Here is a 24,793-nt window from a genome sequence, read left to right on the forward strand (position 1 = left end):
GAGAGGGAGACAAAGAATCCCAAGCAGGCTCCAGGCTCCAAGCTGTCAGCACAGAGCCTGATTCAGGGCTTGAACTCACTAACTGTGAGATCATGACCTGTGCGGAAATCTGATGCTCAACCAACTGAACAACCCAGGCACCCCAGGAAAATTATTTCCTGTGCTTATGAATACATATCTTATATTCCATGCAATCTGGGTAATCAAGAGTAAGGTTCACGTCCATCGTTAGCTCTTGAACCTAATCCTAAGTATTAGTATTTGAAACTCCCTGGGTAAAATCACCTGAGTCCAATTCAAAAAATAAGGATATTTTGTCTCCACCCACAGATATATGTCTCTTCCCAGAGACTGCTTTCTATACTTCTTGACCTCCTCTAAAACTACATTTCTTCTCTAACTTCACTGTGACCTTGGCTAATGCTGCTGTGCATTTATCACTTCTTTCTACAATTCACAGCCTACCACCCTCACCTCCAAAGGTGACTCAAGAATCTAGTACTTCTCTGAGTGATAGATTTCTGCATCATGGGCATCCTAACATTATTAAATACATGAAACACATGGTGGGTTGTAAAAGTCCTGATGGTTGGACAACTCTGTAAATATACTAAAAACCACTGACTTATACCCATTAAACGGATGGATTTTGCAGCAAAATAAATAAATAAATAAATAAATAAATAAATAAATAAAATTAAAAATTAAAAAAAAAAAACCTTAATGTGTGCAAATGAAACAAAAATGATAGAGAGAATCTAGGGATCCCAGAATGGAAAGCAGAATGTTACAAAAGACTCTAAATATATTATAAATGTATGAGGCAACCATACTGAAGGAGGAGAGAAAAAAGCATTAATCTAAGATTTTTGAGAGTGAAGACTTAAAGGATAAAGGACTGTACATAAGCATTGTGTTCTACATTACATAGTTGTTGCTGATAAGGGTAAAAATTAACAATTCTGAAACCACACATGTATACTGCCATTGAACAACTAAGCAAATAAATGGCAAATAATGGGAGCCAAATTTCTCACTATTGAAGTAGGAGATTATATAGATAGTCAAAGAAAGGAAACTACAGTGACTCATGTAATAATGGATTAAAATTGGAGACATCAATATAAACTTAATATACAGACATACAGTTATATATAGATTTATAGACATGTGACTATACAAACATATTCCTCACTCTGTCAGTTGAGAAGGTCTAGAAGCATTGACACGCCAATAACAACAACCCCTCCTAGTGCCTAGATCCAGGGTTCCAATACCATTCTCCAATAAAAGTAACCTGAGATCCTTAAAGAAATGGCTACCTGGGACAGGAAATATATAAGATGGTCCTGGAGCATCTTGTAGTGACACTATACTGTAGTACAGAAAGTATTTAAAAATCAAAACCTTACAGTGACAAGTGGTATGACAAAGAGATATAGAAGCCAACTAAAGAGCTCCCAAAGGCCAAATCCTTGAAAAATTTGAGCATTAAAATTAAATAGTATTGGATTATAATCCAAAGTAAAAATAGAATGCATGAGTCCATGCTAATACAAATAAATAATTAAAGAAATTTAAAAAATGAAGAGAAACACTCTCCCATAGGGAATACTGTATACATATATTATGTAGTTTTTATATATAGTGATTATATATTACATATAAATATAAAAATACATAGTAACATATTTTATACTATATTATTACATGTTTATTTAAAAAACTTTTTGATATTCCACACTCAAAGAGGAGGTATACAACTCCCATTTTTAGGAATGGACTGTGCATAGTGACTGCTTCCAAAGAGTACAACAAAAACAATTCTAACTAAAGAAATTCCACAAAATACCAATATTTCTTAAAACTGTTAGGGTCATCAAAAATAAAGTCTGAGGGGAGCCTGGATGGCTCAGTCGGTTAAGCGTCCGACTTCACTTTGACTCAGGTCATGATCGCGCTGTTTGTAAGTTTGAGCCCTGCATCGGGCTCTGTGCTGACAGCTCAGAGCCTGGAGCCTGCTTCAGATTCTGTGTCTCCCTCTATCTCTCTGTCCCTCCCCAGCTTGTGCTCTGTCTCTCTCTGTCTCTCAAAAATGAATAAATGTAAAAAAAAAAAATTTTTTAAGTGCATAAAAAATAAAAATTTAAAGAAAAAAAGTCTGAGAGGGGTGCCTGGGTGGCTCAGTCGGTTGAGCTTCCCACTTTGGCTCAGGTCCTGATCTCACAGTTCATGAGTTTGAGCCCATGTCAGGCTCTGTGCTGACAGCTCAGATCCTGGAGTCTGCTTCAAATTCTGTTTCCCTCTCTCTCTGCCCCTCTCCTGCTTGCACTCTGTCTCTCTTTCTCTCTCAAAAATAAACAAACATTAAATAAATAAATAAATAAATAAATAAATAAATAAATAAATAAAGCTTGAGAAGCTATCACAGCCAAGAGGAGCCTATGGAGACATGGCAATTAAATGTAATGTAGTATCTCAGACAGGACTCTGGATCAGAAAAAGAACATTAGGGGAAAAGTGAGGAAATCTGAATAAAGTATGAAATTTGGGTAATAATAATGTATCATTATTGATTAATTAATTATGATAAATGTACCATAGTAATATAAAATCTGAAATAGGGAAAAATGCGTTTAGGGTTGTATGGGAATTCTCTGTACTATCTTTGCAATAATTCTGTAAATCTAAAACTGTTCTAAAGTAAAAGCTTCTTGTACCTGGCTCACTCAGTTGGTAAACCATGAGACTCTTGATCCCAAGATCAAGAGAGGAGAGTTTGAGCCCCACATTTGGTGTAAATATTACTTAAAAGTAAAATCTTAAAAAAGCAAATAAAATGTATTAAATATGCATTTATATTATTACATCTTAAAATAATATTTTAAGGGGGTTAACTTATATGTAAGCATGTTGTGGTTGACATTTATTGTCACTTTAGCCCATCTATCATCATTGTTTCCTAGAATAAGACAAAAGAATATTTATAATACTTTAAATGAAAACAAACTATCCCCACAATAGCACTATAATATAAGTAGCATTATTATACTCCTTTTATAGAGACTAACATAGATAGTAAGTGGTATATATGAGTAAGACCCAAATCCAGGTACCTCTGACTCTAAATTGTGTATTTTAAACTATCCTATCATACCTCTTCCCCAAACCATACACATGTGGTTAAAAGAATGGAAGAAAAAAGAAAGAAAGAAAGAAAGAAAGAAAGAAAGAAAGAAAGAAAAGAAAAAAAGAAAAGAGAAGAAAAGAAAAACTATCAAAGACATGTATTCAAAGAGAGTAATTTCTTCCTTGATGAATATATGCATAATATTTTACATGCCAAAAATTGATAGTATCTATTACGTTGTGTCACATTTGAGCATAATATTTATGAAGTTCAATAGCCTTTACTTACTCTTTTCAAGATTAAGAAATAAGTTTTTACTTCTTTTTTACAAAGAAATAATTTGTTTATTATATTCGAATGAAATTGTTCACTGTTTTTTGTATATACTTTATAATGCATAGATTGGTAGAAATAATTTTTTAAATTAAACATTTTTTAAAAATATGTATTATATAGAAGCTCAAGAATAATCTGTAATATTATTTTACTGATTTTACTGATATAAAGAGCTATTTAGCTTTTGGCTAATATTTGGAGTAGATAGGCTAGATATTTAATATTTTTTCCCTGAACTGTATAGAATACAGTGTACCTTGTATTTTATGTTTTCTAAATTTCTGTACTTATTTAAATAAAACGCTACCAAGCCAAGTAAAACATTAGTTTGGTAAAGTTGAGTTCCAGCAAATGAACAAGAACCAGTTCTACAAATGAAAGGGGTCTGGTAAGATTCTAAGCCTTATTTTTCTCTTTATACAACTACTAATTAGGGGCTGTAAAACAAAACCTAAAACTGTTCAGTAGAGAAATTTAATTAAGATTTCAACTTTATTCTTCTAAGAATAAATATGCTCAAAATACCTTATTTGATTCTTAATAAGCATGAAAAATCTGACTGACCCATTAACCCAGACTGACCCACTTTACAAATACAGTTGCAAATTTCAAATTTCTCCTGCTCACTTTATTATACTATGTTAAAATAAATGTTAAAATAAAATAAAATAAAATGTAATCTCTCTTTTTAGATTATAATCCATGTGAAGACACATCTATTAAACTTGCTGGAACTCAAAATCTGCACTAATGTAATAACCAGAAACGACAATGAAAATCCCTTCCTGAACTGTGGTGGTCATTCTCTAAATGGCCCCAGTTGTGTTCAAAATAACCTAATCAAATAACTGGGGACCAACTACTTCCTCTTTCTTTCAGAAAACAATTTGACCCAAGGTTAAATGAGGTTTTAATATGCTGTCATCCACAGAGAGAGGCTAAGATAATTTCTCTTTCAGTTATCAACAGTTCTAATCTCTCTATATTTCTCTAGAGTCATTGCCATGCCCCTAAAAAATAAGAAAAATAATTTGTAAATGGATCAAACTTTCAAAACTATTTCACAATTACCTATCAGGACCAATGGGATAGTAGGAAAAATCAGTACAAATAACAAGCACCGATGATCCACAGGGTCTCAGGGTCTTTCTAAGGCACATATAAGTACAAATTCCATGTGGCTATTTTTATCTGAGCTGTTACCTTCAAACATTTTTAACAAGGCCCAAACCTATTTTAGTGTCCCTATTAATTGTTTGTATAATGTTGAAAAGAAATATTTATTGTCATTTGTCAAATGAAGGCATTGAAACAACGTAAATCCAACTTTGTGTTTAAAGTTACATAGATCTACATCTTTCCTTATTCTTCGCCAAAACAGAATTTGTCATAATGGCAGAGAAGCAATATGATATTGCATGGTATATTGAATAACAAGGGTTGGTCTGGGTAATGACAGAATTTGACTCCAGCCATGGCTTTTTTACCTGTGCGTGCTAATTACTTAATCTCTGTGTTCCTCAGTATACTTATATTTAAAATAAAGGTACTGTGCTAAATGACTTCTAAAATGTCCAATAGGGTCACCTTGGTGGTTCAGGTCATGATCTCACAGTTTGTTAGTTCAAACCCTGCATTCTGGCTCACTGCTGTTAGTGCAGAGCCTGCTTGGGATCCTCTGTTGCCCTCTATGACCCTCCCCCGCGTGTGCATTCATTATCTCTCTCTCTCTCTCTCTCTCTCTCTCTCTCTCTCTCTCTGTCTCTCAAAAATGAATAAACAAACGGGGTGCCTGTTTGTTAAGCTCAGTCGGTTAAGCTTCTGACTTTGGACCAGGTCATGATCTTTTTGTGAGTTCAAGCCCTGTGGTCTCCATGCTGACAGCGCAGAGCCTGGAGCCGGCCCCCTCTTTCTGCCCCTCCCCTGCTCACACTCTGTCTCTTTCTCCCTCAAAAATAAATAAACATTATTTTTTAAATGAATAAACATTAAAACTTTCTATACCAGTGGGGTTTTTTTAAAAAAAATAAAAATAAAAGTAAATGTCCAATAGTTCTGGAGTTTTCAATGGAGTAGAAAGATCATAGTAAATGTAACTCCTAAGTAGGCTAAAAGAATTCCTAAAAAAAAGTCATCAAAGGCAAGATAAGAAAAAATGCTGTACTTCTTTTGTTAATATTATAAGGAAAAAAAATCAATAAATAGAAAAGAATAAATCAGCAAATTTCAAAAACTTGAAATTTTTACTAATAAGGCAGTTTTTCTAGGATAGTGTATATTTAGTTAAGAAAACTCTTGTTTACAGGTGCCTGGATGCCTCAGTCAGTTGTGTCCAACTTGGCTCAGGTCATGCTCTCATGGTTCACGAGTTCGAGCCCCATATGGGGCTCTGTGCTGACAGCTCAGAGCCTGGAACCTGCTTCAGATTCTGTGTCTCCCTCTCTCTCGCTGGCCCTCCTCCCTCTCTCTCTGGACCTCAAGCTTGGTCTCTCTCTCTCTCTCTCTCTCTCTCTCAATAAATAAAAACATTAAAATTTTTTTTAAGAAAATTCTTGTTTCTCTAGTCTAAACTATAAGTTCCTAGAGGACAAGTACATTTTCTCTTCTTTTCATTTTTATCATTCAAGTCAACTTCATGGTATAAGGTTGTCCTCAGTCTGTTTCTCACCATTTACTCTGAAATATTGGCACAAGCACAAAGCCACCATGTCATTCTCCCCTGAAACCTAAAAAAGTGTAACAAGTTCCCTGCTTGATAACTCCTGTTGAATGTCTAACAGGCATTTTGAATCTAATATGCCCCAATTGGAAACCTTGCTTGCCAACTTCATTAGTTTTTTGTTGCTGTATAACAAATCACAATAAACTTAGTTACTTAAAACAACACCCATTTGGGGCTCCTGAGTTGCTCAGTTGGTTAAGCATCTGACTCTTGATTCTGGCTCAAGTCATGATTCCAGGGTTGTGAAATGAAGCCCAGGGCAGGGCTCCATGCTGAGTGTGAAGCCTGTTTGAAATTCAATCTCTCTCTCCCCCCGCCCGCCCTTCTTCCCTACCTGCATGACTCTCTCTCTAAAGTAAATAAAAAAATAAAATTAAAATAAAATAAAAAAACAATACCCATTTACCATCTCACAGTTTCTATAGGCTAGAAGCTTAAACTTCTCAGGAGTAGCTGAATTCTCTGTTCAGGATCATGTAGGGCCAAAATCAAGGTGTTGGCTGGAACTATGGTCTCACATAAATCTTGGGGTACCCATCCAAGCTCATTTATATTGTTGACAGATTCAGTTCCTTGTAGATGTATTATTACTGAGGTCCCTATTTTCTTGGTGACTATCATCCAGGAACAACTATCAGCTAGTTGTTCAGCCTAGAGGCTCCCTCAGGTCTTTGCTATGAGATCTTTTCCTCTCTCAGTTATCTCAGTTTGCTGCTTCTTTGAGGTCAGCAGAAAAGCATCTCTCTGACATTCACTTTCCTTTAAAGGGCTCACCTGGTTAAGTTAGGCCCACATGCAATAATATCCCTTTTTATTAGTGGAATATGAACTGATTTGTAACTTAGTTATGGGAGGGATATTCTATCATATTTATGATCCCTGCTCACTCTCAAGGAAAAGAGTTTACACAAGACATGTATACAAGAAAGCAGGGATCTTGGGAGCCATCTTAGTATTCTGCTCACCATACCAACTTACATCCAAACTTCTCTTATGCAGGTCTTCTTCCAATGACTAAACTGTTCTAGCCAAAAGTCTAATAGTCTTACTTAATCCTTCTTTCCCTAACAACCTATAATCAAGATATCATGAAATTCTGTGAGCTCTACCTCCAAAGCATATGTTTGACTCCTTCTATTAATTTCCTCTATAATCTTTTCTCCATGAAAAGTGGAATGACTTTTAAATTTTACTTTTTAAATTTTTAAAATTTTATTTATTTTTAAACATTTTTTAAACTTTAAATATTTTTTAAACTTTATTTTTTATTTTTTTTAATGTTTACTTATTTTTGATAGAGAGAGACAGACAGATCAAGCGGATGAGGGGCAGAGAAAGAGGGAGACACAGAATCCAAGGCAGGCTCCAGGCTCTAAGATGTTCGCATAGAGCCTGATGTGGGGCTTGAACTCACGAATGTGAGATCATGACCTGAGCCGAAGTTGGACACCTAACTGACTGAGCCACTCAGGAGCCCCTATTTTTTAAAATAAAAAAAAATTTTTAATGTTTATTTAGTTTTGGGAGAGAGGGACAGAGTGTGAGTGGGGGAGAGACAGACAGAGACAGAAACACAGAATCTGAAGCAGGTTCCAGGCTCCCAGCTGTCAGCACAGAGCCTGACACCGGGGCTCATTGTCATGAAGCCTGAGACCATGACCTGAGCTGAAGTCACTCACTCAACCAACTGGGCCACCCAGGAGCCCTGGAATGACTTTTATTAAAAAATACTCCTCCTCTCTCTGTGCTGATGTTGCCTTCAAGCCCTCTCCCAGCCTGATCCTTCTCCAGAAGAGTGTATCTTAACTCTCCTATTGTGTCCTCCTAACCTTTAACCCCCTCCTCCATTTTGTGGGCTAAATTACCTATATTTTGTAGAGAAAACTCTAAATTTATAGAGATGAAAGGCCCAGGATGGGCCTGTGTCTGTGTATAAATTGTGCAGACTGTGAAAGAAAAAGAATTAATCACACCATGTTATCCTTCTTTGACTTCATTTCCCATTTTGACTAAAAGTCAGAATCCTAAACAAGGCCTACTAGGCCCTATGTGAAGGCTTGTTTGAGGGGATTCTATTTAACATTTAAATGACTGACTAATGGAGAGAGCCTTGTGACCATCACAGGAAAGAATATGTCTGGCAGAGAAGGTGGTTAATCCAGAAATCCTGAGGCAGAGATAAACTTGACATGTTTGAGGAACTGAAAGAAGGGTAGTAGGACAGACCACTTGCAGTGGGAAGGAAGTAAGGTAACCATAGTTTCTGACTCTTCTAGGAAAAATAAGTGTCAGGAAAGATAATATGTAACTTGTACCAATGTAATTTAGCATTGGTTTCCTCTGTCCGTGTTTAAACTGCTGGTTACACGGGGGTGCTTTGTGGGTTCTTTGGAAATCTTTGATCACTGCGGTCTTACACCAATATCTCCCTTGATGAGAGTAAATACATTCCCATTGGGTGGTTGATTTTGATACCTCTCCTTATTATCTTTTTCTCTTACAGTAGTTCCCTTTTAGACAGGACTCTTATAGTGAGTCTAAGGCAGCTCCAAGGCTCTTTATAAATGTCCCACATCTGGAGCAGAGGAAACATGCAATCCTAATACACTCTTGGTAGGAATGGAGTTACTTCCTACCTGCATCCTTTAATATGTTGCCTCAAGCTGCTTAAACCAGATTTTGTTGTTTAGATTTCTTGTGTCTCTGTCCCAAGTTGCAAAGGGCATTTATGCAGTTCTACTTGTATTCTATTCTTCTTAATGCCCCTCTCACTTGACTTGAGGTAAGTGAGAAGCAATCCACTACCATTCATGAGAGACTAACACTCTTACAATTATTTTCAATTTCCTACTTTCCGCTTAATTACTGATCTTCACTTATATAAACACTGACCTTTCCAAAGCTGATTTTTAATGATGTGCTTTGTAATTCTAACATGGGTTGTTCTGTAGTTCTCTTTAGATGCTGGCAATAGGAATATACTTAACAGAACATACACTGGTACTATTATGCTGGGGTGTAGCTCCTGGCTTTATTATTCACCATAAATGTGACCCTGGTTAAGTTACTTAAACTTTCTGTGCCTTAGTTCCTTCATCTGAAAAATACAGAAAATAATAGCATAAATCTCACAGGGTTATTAAGAAAATTAAAGTAACTATATACACAGGCTTATATACAGTCATATACATATCCAGCTATGTAAACACATTTACACACAAATATACACACAGCTGAGCATGTATATGCTTGTGTGTATATATATATATATATATATATATATATATATACACACACACACATATATACATATATATTTATATACACATAGATACATATATATACATATCTACACATAGATACATATATATACATATATATACACATAGATACATATATATGTTTGTATATATTATTTATCAGCATATACTTGTATATATTTTATACCAGTATTTATGTACAAGTATATATATGTATTTATATTCACTAATAAATATTAGACGTGCTTATCACCTATTATTTTATTGTCAATCTTTGTAAGCCTTAAAATTGAGACAAAAAATCTCATTTTGAGATTCTGTCAAAAAACAGGAAGAAATAAAATGATAAATTTTCATGATAAATCACAAGTAAAGGATGTGTGTCTACTACACACATTGTTTCAAAGTGTTTCACAGTGTTGCAAAAATGTCTGAAATGCATATGAACATAAACATTCAAATTTATTTATTTTTTTATTTTTATTTTTTTTTTTTACATTTATTTTTGAGAAACAGAGTGAGACAAACTGTGAGTGGGGGAGGGGCAGAGAGAGAAGGAGACACAGAATCTGAAGCAGGCTCCAGGCTCTGAGCAAGCGGCAGCACAGAGTCTGATGCGGGGCTCGAGCCCACAAACTGTGAGATCATGACCTAAGCCGAAGTCAGATGCTCAACCGACTGAGCCACCCAGGTGCTCCAAACATTCAAATTAAAAAAAAAAAAAAAACTAAAAAAACAAAAAATCTTTCCTTTAACAAAATAGTTTGAGTTCATAAAATGCCCTAAGAGAGTGGCCATTATTATTTTTAACAATATAATACTATATATGTATTGCACTTAAGTGTTCAAAATGTATTGATTACATTATCACATTTGATTTATATTAGCTCATTTGAAGCAAAAGCCATTTTACGTAGCATTATTACATTTTTATTTATTCTTACATGAAAAAAACTGAAATTAAGAAACATTGTGATGTAAGGTGACCCAGTAAATAAAGGTAATAGAGCTAAATATAAAACAACGCTCCAGCAAGTCCTTGTTTATACTGCTGGACAAGGCTCCCTATCCAAGTACAGGAGTAATTTACCCACTATTTGTGATTGCACAGTATTTTGTGCATTATTTGTAAGATATATAATTAGTTTACTGAAGATAAGACTTATAGAATAAATTAAAGTAACAATTCTGTTTTATCTTCAATACTTCCTTAAAATTTATTCAATGTGGGAAATCTTCCCCGCCCTTGGATGTAAAATTGGCTAGGTCTCATTACTTTCCAGCTTACTCTTAGGTAGTAAGCAGTCCTATGATCCCTTAAGACCCAAAACATTGTCTCACTTCAAAAATCATAATATATACAATCCAGATTATTAATCAATGTTTCAATAGCTATTCAAACTGAGACTTCTTCTCCTTCCCAAGGCCAAGGTCTATAGTTGGCTGCCTCAAAATAATTAGAATGCTTGATTGTCCTTTGCTCTTTTTCCTCATATGCCTTCCTCCTTCCTCACTAGCTAGCAGCTTTTTCAGATTCTTCCAGGGTCAAATAAAGCAGGAAATATAGAAGAACAAATGTTTTTTTCCTTGGCTGATTGTGCCATATTCTCTGTGCTTGATATGTAGTTAAAGCCCTAATTTCTGATGGGATGATTGCATGGATACTTTGGAGGTTTCCATAGCTGTGGTGTTTCATTCTCCTGGCTGAATACTCTTTATCCAGTCTCTAATTTCCCTGGAGACTCCCTCCCACAATCTCACACTATTGGAGTCCTTTCAACAATCCAGGCTGGTCCTCTTCAGCAGCCCTTAAATGGCTTCGACCCAGCTCTCTTTCCTAAGGGCCCATGTCTGGTCCATTCACATATCCTTTGTCATAGCAGGTTCTAGGAGAATATGCTAGTCTCAAAGCAATAGCAATAATCTCCTGCCTCTACACCAAGCAGCTAGTCAGCCTTTTTTCATCCTCTAGATAGATGAGGTGAGCATCTGCCTCCAGGCTTGGGGCACCACTAGATAGCTGGACGTTCTAATGTGAGTTCAAATAAGGTTGTAGGACAATAAGGATAAATGAAGCAATGAAAAATAAAAGCAGTGAACTTAGATGTCCTTCTTTGAATTTTGTTCTTTATAATAAGTACAGAGGGTCTGACTTCTAATCCTTAAAATTCAAGTGTGCAAAAGTACTAACTTTATTTTTCTATACATAAACAATTTCTATTCTGTGCCCCCCTCCCCCCTGTTTTGCTGGGTGGTAAAAATAATCTTGGTCAATTTAGAGTAATCTCAATCATTTTAGTTACTTACCTTTGTACCTACAAACCCTTCACTGAGGTTATATCTAAGTTGCAAAGCTCTTAGTATCACATAATTAGAAAGTTTTATATGGTTCTTAATGGTCACTTCACACTAATTTCCATCATGGGGTACTTTTTTTCTCTTCTATATTTTCTGTCATTTGCCCTTGTGTATGACAGCTGCATCTTCCTCTTCCTCAAAATAACCCCTCCTACCATCTGTTGGTTCCTTGCTCCCTCCCTGTGCTGCTCTCAACTTAATGGAAAAACATACTTTTGCTCTCTAGGCTATATTAAAGGAGCAAGAGATTCTAAGAGGCTATCTTAGAGCTGTGTCTTGAATACCCCATCCATCTGTACTCTTTTGTTCCTATCCATGCAAGGGGGAGAGTGTATAGATGAGGGTAGAGGAAGAGTAGGGTAGATACAAAGTATACAGCTTGACACATCTCTAAACTCCACTTGAGAAATATCAGGTCTCTTAGAATCCCAAATTTTTGAGATTGATCTATTGTTAATTCCCATTAACCCAATAGTTGGGGAAACAAGGTACATAGACTCTCTTATCAAGTGATCCACCAATATCAAAATGCTCTTTATCCTCTGCTTCTTGTCCTCTTCTCCAACAAAAAATTTTTCTTGGTGGGTTGGGAAAACTAGTTTTGATTGGTATAGTTAGTTTATTTTTGCACCTTGGCTTTTTTCTCCTATTATTTGCTTTGTGTGTGTGTTTTAAAAATTCCTTTTTATTTTTGCATTTGAAAGTCAAACACCAATACTTTCATTTTATTGTTGTTATTCTATTGTTTCATCCCTTTTCTAGGATATAAGCTCAGAACACCCTGGTTGCTGCTAGAATTGGGGCCAGGGTTGAGAGGGGAGCGTAGGGTGGGGGAGAATACACCATATAATAACCAAAATATCAGGAAAAATGTTTCAAAATATTATATTGTTACATAATGACCAGGTTAATTGGGTTTATTAGAAAAGAACTATATAATTTAGAGTGACAATTTCATAAAATGTTCTATTATTTATTCTTAAGTAAAAATCAATTATTTTCTGAGTCTTAAGTAATTTATGTCTAAAATAAGTCTTCTGTTAAATACTGGGTGCATTATCAATCTTGAGGCAGTTATTAAGGATTATTAAAACAAATACAAATGGAAAAATTCAGTTTCTTGCATAAAGGAGTGCCTAATAAAATGTATTTTATTAATGATAAATATCACAATCTGAACTTTTATTATTTTCTCACCCATGTAACTGAATACTAAAACCCTCAGTTTGGGGCGCCTGGGTGGCTCAGTCAGTTAAGCGTTGGACTTCAGCTCAGGTCATGATCCCATGGTTCATGGGTTCCAGCCCCATGTTGTGCTCTGTGCTGACAGCTCAGAGCCTGGAGCCTGCTTCTGATGGTGTCTCCTTCTCTCTCTGCCCCTTGCACACTTGCACTCGCTCTCTCTCTCACAAATAAATAAACATTAAAAAAAGATTTTTTTTAACCCTCAGTTTATCTCACGTAATCACTGAAAGGTCTAGTCAAATAAGTTTCCATAAAACCTATGAAATACATCTGATATTAATTGTACTTGTTAAGTGTGGTGATCAATATGCCCAAATTCTTTCAAATTGGATGTTGTATATACTTTCATATGGGATTCCAAAATTATCTGAACATTTCTGAATTTTTAAATTATTCAATTATAATATAATTAGGCCTAATTGAAAACCATTTTGGAAAGGATACAAGGTAAAATTATTACATATATATGTAATTATATATATTTCTGTAACTCTATGTAATATTTTTACCCTGCATGTTTTCCAAAATCACACAGACGCCCCAGCAGTTTAATCTTTTTTTTTTAAATAAATTCTAATGTTAGTTCCTAATTAAGGAAAAACTTGAATACTGCTCTTCCTTAACACATGCTACAAAATAAAACCCCATTTCAGTGATTCTGTAGTCTGCTCTTAAGAAAATCTAGAAAAAGAGTTGCAATGTGAGTCAAAGACAGAACACTGAAATTGATTCATATTTCACAGAGATCTGCAAAACTGTGGATCTAGATTGCAGCTCTTAGCCACTAGCCAGCTTTGCCTGCATTTCCATGATAGGCTCTGTCTTCACTTTTTAAAATACTAACAGGCTTCTTGTGGGTGGGATCAAATGACTGCCCCTCTCCCTTCACCTGTGAAATTTCAGAGCCTATTTGAAAAGGGCCATTGTTTCCCAGGAATGCCAGGCCTAGTCCAGGAAAGAAAGTCTTCATTTCAACAGGAATTTGGAGCCTGCCTGAGAAGGCCAGCCAGTTTACTTGGTGAAAACCAGCAATTCATTCAAGTTCTGAACAGTTACTATCCTGGCCTTACTCTCTTACTCTTAACTCCTAAGCTTTATGACAAATGTGGGTTTTTCCCCCTAAATTATAGGTGCGTGCGTGCGTGTGTGTGTGTGTGTGTGTGTGACAGCAGAAAGAAATAAGTGTGTACGCAGTGTAGCATGCGCATAGGCAGTGAGCTGATGAAGGAAACCTCTCTCATCAGTGAACTGCAGCCATGAGTATGAGACATAGGTTCCTCTGTTCCAATTTCTGCCCCTACAGTTACAGCACTTGACTACATTAATGTGACTAAGCTCATATGTTTAACAAGCATTTTGAAATAGGTTCCCAATAAAATATATTTGCACAAGAATACAAAACAAAGATATAATACTTGCATTCAAGACCTGGACAGAAAGCTCCTGTCTGAAGCATATCAAAAATAATTTCTAAAGTAAAATTAGGACCAGAAGCCAAAATAATACATTGTTTTAAAACAAACAAACAAACAAACAACAACAAAAACAAAACATCTCGTACAGAGATACAGAGTCACATCTTTCTTATTACAGTCTACAGGGGCTGACTATGAATTTACTACCTAAAATGCCTACTGTTTAGAGTTCTCTGACATTTTCTACAAAATGACTTGGACATTTTCCAAGATTTGTTCATTCTACTAATCAGATATTTAAGTTCACAGAATCCTTATTAAGAAAATCTACTGCTGCCCCTCAATAATTTCAAAACATCACCCAAGCATTCAAATAGACTAAAATGTAAAAAAAAAATTAAAAACAATAATAATGTCAATGAACTTGAAAGCAAAACACTCACCCTTATGTGTGTTTATTAGCAGAGAAGGAAGTAGTGATGCCAATACAGCCTCAGGATAGGATTTTGGAAATATTTTTTCAAGGCGAGGGCAAGCAGTGTTAAATATGAACTTACATTAATTTCTTCATTCACAACCTTCATTATGGAAAGCTTTTTATTTTATTTTTATTTTATGATTCTTGACACAACCCAGGTTTAATCTCTCATTTAACAATAAAGTACCATTAGTTTGTGATAAATTACCATGTAATTATTTCCAAAAAGAATGTTCTAATATTAGAAAACAGAGTTAAACAAAGGCTAATCAAGTCAAACAATGACATTTTTTTCTTTGCTTCTCCTTCGTCAGATGTTTCCTGTGATCTTGTGAAAAACCTGATGTTGTAACATTATTAGTCATTGGACTTTAGGAAAGATGGGGCACAAAAGGAAGCTTGTCCTTTTGAGACCTGGTTTTGAATCGGTTACAGACGACAGAAAAATACTCTTTTGTGGCTGCTAAAGTTCAGGAATGAATTCTGGCAGTCTTACCCAATTCCCTAAAGCAGAGTCCACATTACCAACATCTAATTGGCAGGCTTCGCTTGTAACTCCCACTAGGGGCCAGGGTAATGAATGGATTTAGCGAAGGTGTCCTGAGTCATCTGTAGAGTGGCTGGTCTGGACACTGAGGCTCTTCCTTATAAACTCCCCAGACATGTCACTCAAGGAAAAGAGAGAGGCCTAGGAGTTTGTATAACAGTGACAGACTCGGCAGTTTTATTGAATTGTATTCCTAAAATGCTTATTTTCTTTATTTGATCTAGAAAAGCAAAGGAAATCTTAGGAAAGAAAACATTCTTGTTGGATCACTTCATTCCTATATTTCCATTCCAAAATCTTTTATATTTGACTTGAATATGACTATAGTTGAATGTGACTTCCCCTAGGCCTATGACAGGTTATTTTTTAGGTAGTCAGGGAAGAAATTTGGCCCATTTTTGCCTAGAAAGCAAAAGATTAAGGGTGACCCAAAAGTCAGATTCCTACTCTGACAAGGTGAGGTTCTAAGAATAACATTATGTAATTTCTTTTTTAGTCCTTAGGCTTGCTCTATGAGGATTTACTTTCATGCATTAAGTAACTTTTATTACTATATTATTTGTTTACTCCCTCTAGTTCTATATATATCAATAGCATTAAATATTTAATATTAATTCATTTTTATCTTGTTAAGTCTTTAAATCATTTATGCCAAATTCTATCTGAAATATTTTTATATCTGCCTCTTTAGCAAAGTTCCAACAGTCTCCCAAATCTGGCAATCAAGACTAAATACTGACTACACTTCAGTGGTAATACTACTGTCTAGTTGAAATTAGAGAAGTAGGGAGAGTTGAGAACAAAAACAAAATGGCAGTCATGCCAAAAATAATGACTGAATGTTGAAGAAAGCACTCTCACTTTCTATCAACAGACTTATGAAGAAGTAATATTATTTATTTTCTTAGCAAACATTTTCAACATTGATTCCTCTTGAACTAATTCATAAGGCATTGTAATCTAATAGTTGCACAGAATTATGTCATGAGATCATTTTCATCCTTTGTTATGTTAAGTCCCTTCTCTTTCTTGAAATAACCAATGAACATATACACTACATATACCACATTTTTTTAAATGAATAAAAATATAAAGAGAAGTTTCAATAACAAAATCCACATTGCAAAGTTAGGTGCTTTGAACTTTCTCATCACCTTACCAGGGTTTCCGCATGGGCAGCCTAAAAGACAACTCAGCAACTGAATGGAACTGCAAACAATGGCTCCTTCACAAGTGGGTCTTTAATTGATTACGGCTGTGTTTATGGAAGCAGAAGAGAATTTACACAAGATGACAGATTCCCTTCATTTTAAGGGGGTTTTACTGGCATTCGCGTGGTAAGGGTGGTTTCTCTATTGACTAGTCCTGCTCTTTCCCCACATATACCCACCTGATAACTACCCATATGAATGAACATTAAAAATGATTACTTTATACCACTTTTTATTAGAAATATCTCCTCAGGTTTTTGTTTTTAATAAAGTAAAATTTACACTTTATAAGATATAGCTTATGTTTAGAGAATCCAAACAAGGTCCTGCTTTCATCTATCTTTTTGCTGTATATTCTTATAAATATTATACAAAATATTAGACAAAATAAACAACAGAAAATTCTTAAAACTAAATTTAAGGGGTCTTTCTTCTTTCAATTTGTTTAAGAAACTGCAGAGATGGGAAATTTTAAATCATATGATGTGACTCTCTCACCCAAGTAGTAAGATTTACTTTCATCATTTAATTATCTAAAAATTTCTGATTTAAATTTTTGTTACATTTTTATAATGTCTTTATGCAAGGGAGTACTATGGTCTTTCTAGTAATTTGGGGCACACACAATTTCAGATTTAGCTATATTAACCTGTAATTCCAGTATGCTTTTCATTTGTCTGTTAATAGTGACCTCTACAGGTCTACTATAACAACAACATAGTATCTGTAGGTAGCTGCTCTGAGTCAAAGGTTTATCCAATGAAGAACAGTGGTATAATTGTAATATTAAGTTTAAAATATTAGACGCACTGTGCCAGTTTATATTTTAAATCTTTAAACCCCACACAAATCAATGGGTTCCATAAATATCTGTGTATTCCAATTTAAAAACAAAGTGATATCTGACAAGGTCTTAGCTGATTTATTCAAAAAGATTAATAAATTTTGATAACTCCAAAGAAGATAAACCTAAAATGTATGTTAATGGCAATATTTTTGTTATGTAAAATTAAGGAAAAAAACATTATATTATGGGTATGACTTCTTTTTCTAAAAAACGTGTGAACATGAGTTGATATAAAAGAATAAATCTGTCTTATCTTAGAGCATTAACAGCATATTCTTCCTCATTCACCATGGACTTCTTTCCAAGCTAAAAGCACAAATGAGTACTTGTAAAACTTTCTTATTTTTAATAGATTGTATACATTTATTTTATTAACACAGTATTAATTCATTGATTTTAAATGACAATATACTTTGATAAATCCATAAAAGATAAAATTTCATTGTTTGCAGTATTAAATTTTGTAATTATATACAAGTAAACTGGGAAATATTTCAATATTGATTAAGTTACAGTTACCATTATGGATATTCAAGGTAAAACTTTCTGACTCAAGTCAGCCAAAAAAATTAATCAATCCAATGACTAGTTTTCAATCCAACTTCTTAGTTTTAGTTATTTTCCTCTATTTAAACTAGACATTCTAATGAACACTTGAAAAGTATAAATTAATATATTGTAATTTTCTGACTCCAACCTCTTATCTTTCCATTTATTCACTTATCTTTTACTTCACTGAGTGCTCAAGATTATTGATATATCTTTATTTTCCCCTTGCTATGGCCTAATACTTCAAACACTTTCTTGTCAACATCTTACACTCCTTGGCACTTTTCCATTACATGCCAGTAGGCTAACATAATCCTAACTTCAATGACACCTTTCTGTCTGATTTACGTAGGCCTATTCTCAGAGGAGCTTGGCAATTATAGAATATGTGTGAGCTATAATGTCCCCAGTAACAAACCTGCAGGTGGCAGTAGTGCAGGGAGACCCTCCCCCAGGGGATCAGTGAAGGACCAAACCCTTGGATCCCTAAAATTTGGAGTTATGGAGCCTAGCCACAGACTTGACATAAAGCACAGGAGTGCTGTGCTGCCTGGCAGGCGGGCAGTTCAGACGCAGGCAGGGTGAAGGCAGGGTGAGGCCAGGGACACACGGAAAAGTGAAAGTCTGCTCTTACGTGAAGGCTTCCTGAAGGGTGGTGGGCATGAGCTCCCCACTCAGGGGTCAAGCAAGCAGGGCAACGCCATTTTCACCCTGTCCATAGCACTGATCAAAGTCAGGGACAAAACAATGCCGCCTACTGGAGGCAGGAGCTACCTACACCAATCCCACTGCACCCTGCAGGCGTGTCTACACTGGGGCAAGTCCCTCTGAGAATCAGTGCAACAGGCTCTTCCCCGGAAGACCAACACAAACCCTCTGTATGCACCAAGTCTTCGGATCATAGAGCACTGCAAAAGCTTTAGCTCTAGGGGAAATAGTATACAGCTTCCTTTTTATTTTTATTTTACTATTATCATTTTTTAAAATTTTATTCTCAAACTATTCCAAAAAACAGAAAAGGAAGAAAAACTTCCAAATTTATTCTTTGAGGCCAGGAATACCCTGACACCAAAATGAGATACAGAATCCACTAAAAAAGAGAACCACAATATCACTGAACAAGGATGCAAAAATTCTCAATAAAATATTAGCAAATTGAATCTAATATTAAAAAACTCATTCACATGAGCACCATGATCAAGTGGGATTTATTCCTGGGTTTTAAGAATGGTTCAATAATTCAAATCAATCAATGTGACACACCACATTAATAAAGGAAAAGAACCATATGATCCTTCCAATAGATGCAGAAAAAGCATTTAACAAAGTTCATAATCCATTCATGATAAAAACTCTCAAAAAAGTAGGTTTAGCTAGAATATACCTCAACATAATAAAGACAATATACAAAAACCCACAGCTAACATCGTCCCCAATAGGGAAAAACAGAGCTTTTTCTCTACCATCATAAAATTGATAAAGACAACTTATCAATTTATCAAGAAATCATAAAATTGATAAGACATGGATGTCCACTCTCATCTCAGGGATGTCTTATTTTACATAGTACCAGAAGTCCTAGCCACAGCAATCAGGCAACAAAAAGAAACAAAAGGTAGCCAAATGAGCAAGAAGAAGTCGAACTTCCAGTATTTGCAGATAACATGATACTCTATATAGAAAACCTGAAAAACTCCACAAAAAAACTGCTAGAACTGATAACACAAATTCAGTAAGTCGAGGGATACAAAATCAATGTAGAGAAATCTTGCATTTCTATAACCAATAATGAAGCAGCAGAAAGAGAAATCAAGGCACCAAATTGTGCCAAAAACTAAAAGAGATCTAGGAATAAACCTAACCGAAGAGGTAAAAGATCTGTACTCTGAAAAATATAAAACACTGATGAAAGAAAATGAAGATCACACAAAGAAATGGAAAGACATTCCATGCTCATGGATTGGAATAATAAATATTGTTAAAATGTCTATACTACCCAAAGCAATATACACATTTAATGTAATCTCTGTCAAAATACCACAAACATTTTTCAAAGAGGTAGAACAAACAACCCTACAATTTCTATGGAACCACAAAAGACCTCAAATAGCCAAAGTAACCTTGAAAAAGACAAGCAAAGCTGGAGGCATCATGATTCCAGACTTCAAGCTATATTACAAAGCTGTAGTCACCAAGAGAGTATGGTACTGGCACAAACACAGACACACAGATCAATGGAACAGAACGGAAAACCCAGAAATGGACCCACAACTATATGGTCAACTCATCTTTGGTAAAGCAGAAAAGGATATCCAATGGAAAAAAGACCATCTCTTCAACAAATGGTGTTGGGAAAACTGGACAAGTCATGCAAGAGAATAAAACTGGATCACTTTCTTACCTCATACACAAAAAAATAAATTCAAAATGGATGAAAAACCTAAATGTGAGATAGGTAACTGTTAAAATCCTAGAAGAGAACATAGGTAGTAAACTCTCTGACATCGGCCATAGCAGCTTCTTTCTAGATATGTTTCCTGAGGCAAGGGAAACAAAAGCAAAAATAAACTATTGGGATTTCAATAAAATAAAAAGCTTGTTCACAAAAAAAGGAATCAATCAGCAAAACTAAAAGGCAACTGACAGAATGGGAGAAGATCTTCACAGATGACATATCTGATAAAGGTTTAGTATTTAAAATATATAAAGAACTTATAAAACTCAACACTCAAAAAATGGATAATTCAATTTAAAAATGGGCAGAGGGGTGCCTGGGTGGCGCAGTCGGTTAAGGGTCCGACTTCAGCCAGGTCACGATCTCACGGTCCGTGAGTTCGAGCCCCGCGTCAGGCTCTGGGCTGATGGCTCAGAGCCTGGAGCCTGTTTCCAATTCTGTGTCTCCCTCTCTCTCTGCCCCTCCCCCGTTCATGCTCTGTCTCTCTCTGTCCCAAAAATAAATAAACTTTGACAAAAAAAATTTTAAAAAAATAAAATAAAAAAATAAAAATGGGCAGAAGACATGAATATAGATTTTCCCAGAGAAGACATACAGATGGCCAACAGACACATGAAAAGATGCTCAACATCACTCATCATCAGTTAAATACCCATCAAAACTACAATGAGATATTACCTCACGCCTGTCATAATGTCTAAAATCAACAACACAGTTGTGCCTGGGTGGCTCAGTCAGTTAAGCATCCAACTCTTGATTTTGGCTCAGGTCATGATCTCACAGTTGGTAAGATCAAGCCCCACATCAGGCTCTGTGCTGAAAGTGTAGAGCCTGTTTGGGATTCTCTCCCTACACCTCTCTCTGCTCCTCCCCTGCTCACACATGCACATGCATGTACATGTATTCTCTCTCTCGAAATAAATAAATAAACTTAATAAAAAAACACACACAAGAAACAACAGATGTTGGCAAGGATGTGGGGAAAGGGGAACGCTCTTGCTCTGTTGGTGGGAATGCAAACTGGTACAGCCACTCTGGAAAACAGTATGGAGATTCCTCAAAAAGTTAAAAATAGAACTACCCTATGATCCAGCAATTGCACTACTAGGTAATTTCCCAAAGAATACAAAAATACTAATTCAAAGGGATACAAGCATCCTGATGTTTATAGCAGCATAATCAACAATGGCCAAATTATGAAATAGCCCAAGTTTTCACCAACTGATAAATGAATAAGAAGTGACATATATATTATATCTATAATATATATATAATGGAATATTACTTAACCACAAAGAAGACACACATTTGAGCTCATTTTAGAACTCTGTGTGTGTGCATGTGTGTGATAATCACCAGGTGTAGTACTGAAGTGATGAATAACTATATTGTACACGTGAAACTAATATTACACTGTTAACTAACTGGAATTTAAATAATAAAAACAAATAAAATGAACCATGTGACTAAAAAAAGATAAAATATTATAGCTCAATAATTATCATGTACTTTTCATATCAAGTTTGGGTCATATTAAAATTTTTGTGAAAGTTCAAAAACAAAGTGTCTTGTAGTCACTATTAAAAAAATAAAAATAAAAAATGAAAAAACAAAATAAAAAAGGGATTCTGTCAAAAAAAGAAAGGAAATAATAAGATTAAAAACAAAAACAGATGATGTTCAATAAAAAAAAAGTTGGTCTTGCAAAAATTTATAAAATCAAGAAAAGTCATAAAATTGATCAAGTAAAAAGAGGGAAGGCCCAAATAAAGAGGATTGGAAATGAAATGGGGACATAACTAATTGCACTTGCTGCTGGCATTAAAATTATAATAAAAGATATAACAATTATTTTTACAACAACTTTGAAAATAGGTGGACTAGAAAAATTCCTAGAAACATCCTACTGAATCCGAATCAAAAAAGTGAATGAATATAGAAAAGTGCTACGTTTATTTTAAAAATTGGATCACAATTAAATCTTTCAATAAAGAAAACTTTAAGCACAAATAATTAGGCCAGCAAGTTCTATCAAACTTTTAAGAAACAAATAATTATAGGGGCGCCTGGATGGCTCAATCAGTTAAGCATCTGACTTTGGCTCAAGTCATGATCTCACGGTCCGTGAATCTGGGCTCCGCATGGGGCTCTGCACTGACAGCTCAGAGCCTGGAGCCTGCTTCCCATTCTGTGTCTCTCTTTTTCTCTGCCCCTCCCCAGCTTGTGTTCTCTCTCTCCTCTCTTTCTCAAAAATAAATAAATGTTTAAAAAAAGAATAAATAGGGGTGCCTGGGTGGCTCAGCCAGTTAAGCATCCGACTTCAGCTCAGGTCATGATTTCACAGTCTGTGGGTTTGAGCCCTGCATCAGGCATTGTGCTGACAGCTCAGAGCCTGGAGCCTGCTTCAGATTCTGTGTCTCCCTCTCCCTGCCCCTCCCCTGCTCATGCTCTGTCTCTCTCTATCTCAAAATAAATAAAAAGCATTTAAATTTTTTTTTTAAAAATAATAAATAATTATAGTCTTTCACAAATATAATTTTAGGTATAGAGAAAAGAAGCACACCCATTTTCCTTTATGAAGCTAATAAAAACTTGATAACAAACATTACAAAGACAGTTCTAGGAAGTAAACTGTGGCTTATTGAACTCACAAACATGCATTCCAAAATTATAAACAAAATATATCCAAACTGACTCCTACAATGAATTTTAAAAATAAAATATTGTAGGGTGCTTGGGTGGCTCAGTCAGTTGAATGTCTGATTTTGATTTTGGTTCAGTTCATTATCCCAGGGTAGTGGGATTGAGCCCCACAATAGACTCTGCACTGAGCGTGGAGCATGCTTGAGATTCTCCCTCTCCTCTCTCTGACCCTCTGCATCTTTTCCCTGATCATGTTCTTTCTATATAAAAAACAATTTAAATTAAATTAAATTAAGTTAAATTAAAATAATTGTGATCAGTTAAGTTTATTCTAGAAGCACAGGGTAGTTTTAAAATTAGGACTAAAAGTTTCAGAAAGATCGTCACACTCAAGTTTTTAAGCTGGAAAACAATTTCCTGAAAATATAATGGTACTAGCAACAAATGTTTATCAGGATAATAAAGATTATTACTGGCTAGGTCAGAAGATGGCAGCGTAGGAGGACACTGGGCTCACCCTGTCTTGCGGATCACTTAGATTCCACCCACACCTGCCTGAATAACCCAGAAAACCACCAGAAGACTAGCAGAACCGATTCTCTGGAGCTGGCGGGAGGGAGCCGGGGTGGAGGGGCAGCCCACTGGCAAAGCAGAGCCCCCATCTGGCTTGCAAAAGCGGAGGGGCCAAACAGAGTGTGTTCTGAGAGCAAACAGAACTTAACATCTGGAAGGTTATGGGTTAACAGCTCTGCTTGGAGAGCGGGAGGGCTGGAGGACAACGGGAGGGAGAGTTGTTGAGCCTGGGACGACAGAGCTCAGCTTGGCAGGGAACAAAGGCGCTCACCAGCACCATCTCCCTCACTCATCCCCCAGCCAAATCCCGAAGGGAACAGTTCATATCGGAATTTGCTTGCGCTGCGCAAACAGCCAACACTGTGCTTCTTCGGATCTATCCCTCCAGCGGCAGGTCTCACTCCCTCCCAGTGCCGTAGGGACCTTCCTGAAGCAGATCACCAACGGAAAAGCGAGCAGAGCCTGCCGCTCCCGCCCCCTTGCACCTTGCCGATCCACCTCAGCTAATACGCCAGATCCCAAGCACCACAAGTCTGGCAGTGTGCAAGTAGCCCAGATGGGCCACACCACCCCACAGTGAATCCTGTCCCTAGGAGACAGGAAGAGAAGGTACCCACCAGTCTGACTGTTGCCCCAGCGGTGGGCTGGGGGCAGACATCAGGTCTGACTGTGGCCCCACCCACCAATGCAAGCTATTCAAGACAGCACAGGTGAAGTGCCCTGCAGTTCCGCATCACTCCAGGGACTATCCAAAACGACGAAACGGAAGAATTCCCCTCAAAAAAACCTCCAGGAGGGGCGCCTGGGTGGCTCAGTCGGTTGAGCGGCCGACTTCGGCTCAGGTTATGATCTCGCGGTCCGTGAGTTCGAGCCCCGCGTGGGGCTCTGTGCTGACAGCTCAGAGACTGGAGCCCATTTCAGATTCTGTGTCTCCCTCTCTCTGACCCTCCCCCATTCATGCTCTGTCTCTCTCTGTCTCAAAAATAAACAAACATTAAAAAAAAAAAAAAAAAAAAACCTCCAG

At 36.1% G+C, this 24,793-nt stretch overlaps 1 long non-coding RNA gene across 1 annotated transcript in view; it reads right to left on the reverse strand.

Moving 5' to 3' along the window:
* Positions 1-16,681: 16,681 nt before the first annotated feature.
* Positions 16,682-24,793, reverse strand: part of LOC147578208 (uncharacterized) — a 66,697-nt gene continuing 58,585 nt past the window's right edge. Inside the window, exon 3 of the long non-coding RNA XR_015254936.1 lies at positions 16,682-17,855. This is a non-coding gene — a long non-coding RNA (uncharacterized LOC147578208). The remainder of the gene's footprint in view (positions 17,856-24,793) is intronic.

The sequence above is a fragment of the Puma concolor genome, chromosome C1 (genome assembly GCF_028749965.1).
Source record: "Puma concolor isolate L17-30 chromosome C1, mPumCon1.1.hap2, whole genome shotgun sequence".
Lineage (NCBI taxonomy): Eukaryota > Metazoa > Chordata > Mammalia > Carnivora > Felidae > Puma > Puma concolor.